We start from the raw sequence: 6081 nt of genomic DNA on the forward strand, positions 1-6081 counted from the left end.
AAGTGTACAAGCTTAGATAAAATGGCAAAATGACAACGTCAAAATACAAACCAGAAAAAATGTAACTGTCCATCTTGGACACAGACTTGGATAGCCTAAATCAGGCCTAACTCACTCAGCATAACAACAGTGTCAACACACATGAATCAAAGTCTGCACGTGTAGCCTGAGCTTGAACAGACACTCCCAAAAACAGGCTAAACCATCAGACAGGCCTAGGATTTAGACTACACAAAGACTAGTCAAAACATTACAAAATGCTGACACCATTACCAGTTCTCAACTTGGGCAGGAGCTCAACGGAACTGAGTACCAGCACCTCAAATGTTCTACTGCTTGGGCTCCTGTTACTCTTGTAGAATATTATATTAAAAGTATTGTGGAGCTCCTGCACCTAAATATAAACAGTACCAGCACCCAAAATGAGTAAAGGCACCGATTGTAGTCCAAGTCAAGCACTGATCGTTACACATTGAAGACCACATGAATAATAGAATATAACAATTAATCCGTAACTGCACAAACCAATGCATTTTACCAGAGTCAGAGATAATAGAGGTGATGTGCGCATGCACGCACCCTCAAAACAGGAGACGGCGAACTCAAACAGGTTGGCAACAATGATGTATATAAACTCTGGCTTGCTGATGCTATGCATTGACCATCGAGAGCCTTTGAAGCCACCGGTCGGTCATATTGGTACTCCCTTGTAGGAGCAGTACTTCAATTCAATGTTAAGGACAACATTTAATTATTTTTTGTGTGCTGTAGTGGGGACAGTAACATTCGTAATCTCAAAATTATACTTTAAGAGTTGTTTTACATTGATTATTATGTGAGCTAAACAAAATTAACCAAACAAGTATTCATTAAGGTGTCTAATAGAATAAAAATGCAAAAAAAAGGTAGACATTAAACACATTTATATAGCTTCCCAAAGATTTTTTACAATGGTGGGTGAACACCAATAATGAGCAGTTGTGGCTTGAACACAGCACCCAGTCAGTCATCTAGAGTATATATATATATATATTTAAATAAAAGTGGTTGGCAATGATATACAACTTCGTAAACGATTGATAAACGACTGTTGCAATAAATTGTTAAAATGTTTTACAAAGCAGTTTGTGTAGTCCTTATACTGTAATCTACCTTCTAGCACAAACCATAGGCTGTGTGTGCTACAAACTTCAGATTGTCAAGAGTGCCATGTCTTTGACAGTGGCAAGGAAATCATGCTGCCTTCATAACCAAGTAGGAATTCACCACACGCAAAAATTAAAAATCCACTTGAAAAGATCCTCCAACTTGTAATTACTAGTGGGAGACAAGTCTTTCATCCTGAGCTCCCACAGGCTGATGTCACCAACGAAGGAAAGGAAATTACCTTGATAACTGGTTTTTCAGCAGTTAAATGCAACAACAAAACATGTATAAAAGCAGATATAAAAAAATAATAATTATGCCAACTTGTTTACAAGCATGAGAGCTGTATTTTTACTTAATGATTTACACAGCTTGCTGTTTGCCATTAGCCAATCTGAGTTTCTCAACAAGTTCAAAGCATGTGAATGCATCCAGTTGGTATGTGCAACTTCACAAATGGTAAATTCCTACCTCCCACTTATTTACAAACACAGCGTTAGACTAAAAGGCCTTATGAATTCCACATGGGGATGGTGCAGCGTAGTTCACATTTGACAAACACTTTTCCCTTAGTCTTATCACAAGTATTTATTTGAAACTCACCTCTCTGTATGCAGCGCAACACTCAAAAGGAAACAATTTTCCTCTTCTGGGGGGAAAGCAATCTGATGAATTTCTTTAATTGGTTTCAGGTGGCATTTTGTAGACTGGTAAGCTCCTCCCTCTTTCATGAATCAACAAATCAGTGGAAGTTTCATTATGATTCCCTTACCCACATATGTGCTCAACAACCATTGGTTTAGCCCTGCAGGACACAGACTGAAAATCGTTGTAATGCTTTTGGTCCTTTCAAGACAACTGGGAACTCGGTTAAAAACTAGGTCAAAACTTCTGTGATCTTCAAATCGGAAAGTCTGAGCTTTAGAAAGAGATCCCAGCTTGGACTTCCGAGTTGGATGACCATTCAAAACTATTTATCCCGTCAGGGCAATCGTCAGTTGCTACATCCCTTTTTGGACATTCTTGAAGAATATAACTTATCAATTAAATTAAATCAAATTGTATTTGTCATATGCGCCGAATACAACAGGTGTAGACCTTACCGTGAAATGCTTACTTAATGCAGTTCAAGAAAGAGTTAAGAAAATATTTACTAAATAATGTAAAAAATGAAATAAAAATAAAAAGTAACACAATAAAATAACAATGCAGTTCAAGAAAGAGTTAAGAAAATATTTACTAAATAATGTAAAAAATGTAATAAAAATAAAAAATTACTAAATAAAATAACAATGACGAGGCTATATACAGGGGGTACAGGTACCAGTCAATGAGCGAGGGTAAAGGTTAGTCAAGGTAATTTGTACGTGTACGTAGGGGTAAAGTGACTATGCATAGATAATAAACAGCGAGTGTAAAAACAAAGAGGGTCTCAATGTAAGTAGAAGCTGTTAAGGAGCCTTTTGGTCCTAGATTTGGCGCTCCGGTACCGCTTGCGGTGCGGTAGCAGAGAGAACAGTCTATGACTTGAGTGACTGGATACTTTGACAATTTTTGGGGCCTTCCTCTGACACTGCCTAGTATATAGGTCCTGGATGTCAGGAAGCTTGGCACCAGTGATCTACTGGGCCGTACGCACTAGCCTCTGTAGCGCCTTAAGGTCAGATGCCGAGCAGTTGCCATACTAGGCGGTGATGAAACCAATCTGGATGCTCTCGATGGTGCAGCTGTATAACTTTTTGAGGATCTGGGGACCTATGCCAAATCTTTTCAGTCTCCTGAGGGGGAAAGGTGTTGTCGTGCCCTCTTCATGACTGTCTTGGTGATGTGGACACCAACGAACTTGAAACTCTCGACCCGCTCCACTACAGCCCCGTCGATGTTAATGGGGGCCTGTTCGGCCTGCCTTTTCCTGTAATCCATGATCAGCTCCTTTGTCTTGCTCACATTGAGGGAGAGGTTGTTGTACTGGCACCACACTGCCAGACCTCTGACCTCCTCTCTGCCTCATCGTTGTCAGTGATCAGGCCTACCACTGTTGTGTCATCAGCAAACTTAATGATGGTGTTGGAGTCATGTTTGGCCACGCAGTCGTGGGTGAACAGGGAGTATAGGAGGGGACTAACCACGCACCCCTGAGGGGCCCCAGTGTTGAGGATCAGCGTGGCAGATGTGCTGTTGCTTACCCTTACCAACTGGGGGCGGCCCGTCAGGAAGTCCAGGATCCAGTTGCAGAGGGAGGTGTTTAGTCCCAGAGTCCTTTGCTTAGTGATGAGCTTTGTGGGCACTATGGTGTTTAGTTCAGCTGTCGTACACTTTCAGAGCCCTATAGCACGAATCAGATCAGAGGATTTAGCGAGGTAACTTTGGTCAACACTGAGTTCAACCTGGGATGACCGGTACTACCCATACGGAAAAGTAATATGGCAATCTATGTATATTACTGATGTTTTATATGGGCATATATGGTGGAAACATATATGCCCATATATGCTTATATATGTACAGTGCCTTGCAAAAGCATTCATCCCCCTTGGCGTTTTTCCTATTTTGTTGCATTACAACCTGTAATTTAACTGTATTTTTATTTGGATTTCATGTAATGGACATAGACAAAATAGTCGAAATTGGTGAAGTGAAATTTAAAAAATAACGTGTTTCAAAAAATTCGAAAAAATAAATAACGGAAAAGTGGTGCATGAATATGTATTTAACCCCTTTGCTATGAAGCCCCTAAATAAGATCTGGTGCAACCAATTACCTTCAGAAGTCACATAATTAGTTACATAAATTCCACCTGTGTGCAATCTAAGTGTCACATGATCTGTCACATGATCTCAGTATACATACACCTGTTCTGAAAGACCACAGAGTCTGCAACACCACTAAGCAAGGGGCACCACCAAGCAAGCGGCACCATGAAGACCAAGGAGTTCTCCAAACAGGTCAGGGACAAAGTTGTGGAGAAGTACAGATCAGGGTTGGGTTATAAAAGAATATCCGAAACTTTGAACATCCCACGGAGGACCATTAAATCCATTATTAAAAAATTGAAAGAATATGGCACCACAACAAACCTGCCAAGAGAGGGCCGCCCACCAAAACTCACAGACCAGGCAAGGAGGGCATTAATCAGAGAGGCAACAAAGAGACCAAAGATAACCCTGAAGGAGCTGCAAAGCTCCACAGCGGAGATTGAAGTATCTGTCCATAGGACCACTTTAAGCCGTACACTCCACAGAGCTGGGCTTTACGGAAGAGTGGCCAGAAAAAAGCCATTGCTTAAATAAAGAAATAAGCAAACACGTTTGGTGTTCGCCAAAAGGCATGTGGGAGACTCCCCAAAGAAGGTACTGTGGTCAGATGACACTAAAATTGAGCTTTTTGAACATCAAGGAAAACGCTATGTCTGGCGCAAACCCAACACCTCTCATCACCCCGAGAACACCATCCCCACAGTGAAGCATGGTGGTGGCAGCATCATGTTGTGGGGATGTTTTTCATCGGCAGGGACTGGGAAACTGGTCAGAATTGAAGCCATTGTACAGTTTTAAGCTGTTCCCACTTGTCCCTTTGTTGCACCTGGGAAGCGCTACATGACAGCACGTAGAACAGTTAGGGGTTGGGTTTGGGTCATAAATACATTTGTGAAAAGCTTATCAGATTCAGTTTACTGAAACATCCTTGACCCTTAATTCTATATGTGGTCCTCTGTAGCTCAGCTGGTAGAGCACGGCGCTTGTAACGCCAAGGTAGTGGGTTCGATCCCCGGGACCACCCATACACAAAAAAAAATGTATGCACGCATGACTGTAAGTCGCTTTGGAGAAAAGCGTCTGCTAAATGGCATATTATTATTTATTATTATATGTGCAATGATTGATTTGTAAATTAAATTAAGGTCTGCCCAACGTATCACCGGGGGCACACTGCCTGCCCTCCAGGATACCTACAGCACCTGATGTCACAGGAAGGCCAAAAAGATCATCAAGGACATCAACCACCCAAGCCACGGCCTGTTCACCCATATATCATCCAAAATGTGAGGTCAGGACAGGTGCATCAATGCTGGGACCGAGAGACTGAAAAACAGCTTCTATCTCAAGGCCATCAGACTATTAAATAGCCATCACTAAACGGCTACCACCCGGTTGCTCAATGCAGGAGTGGCTTCGGGACAAGTCTCTGAATGTCCTTGAGTGGGCCAGCCAGAGCCTGGAGTTGAACCCGATCGAACATCTCTGGAGAGGCCTGAAAATAGCTGTGCAGCAACGCTCCCCATCCAACCTGACAGAGCTTAAGAGGATCTGCAGAGAAGAATGGGAGAAACTCCCCAAATACAGGTGTGCCCAGCTTGTAGCGTCATAACCAAGAAGACTCGAGGCTGTAATCGCTGCAAAAGGTGCTTCAACAAAGTACTAAGTGAAGGGTCTGAATACTTATGTAAATGTGATATATCCATTTTTAAAGAATTATACAAAATACAAAATGTACATATTTGTTTTAAATGTGGGTTTAAATATATGATAATATATTTTAAAATATGTAACGTTCTTTGATATATAAGGCCTTATATGGCCATAGATTACTTTTCCATATGGGCACGCAAGTGGCTCACTTTTTAGCCAGCTACATTTCACAGGAGGCTGCTGAGGGGAGAACAGCTCATTATAATGGGCGGAATGAAGCGAATGGAATGGCATCAAACACCTGGAAACCATGTGTTTTGCTGTATTTGATACCATTCCACTGATACCACAGGCCCGGCCTCCCCAATTAAGGTGCCACCAACCTCCTGTGGTACATTGCTATGGCAATGAATCCGTCAATTTGTCAGTTATTCTGCTCTGGCACACTCAGACGAGAGTGCTCCGAAATCGGAGTAGATAGCCTAGCTAGTCTAGCTATTTAGACTATCTTACCCGTATACATCAT

This window comes from Coregonus lavaretus (genome assembly GCF_964263955.1).
Source record: "Coregonus lavaretus genome assembly, chromosome: 39".
NCBI classification, from domain to species: Eukaryota; Metazoa; Chordata; class Actinopteri; order Salmoniformes; family Salmonidae; genus Coregonus; species Coregonus lavaretus.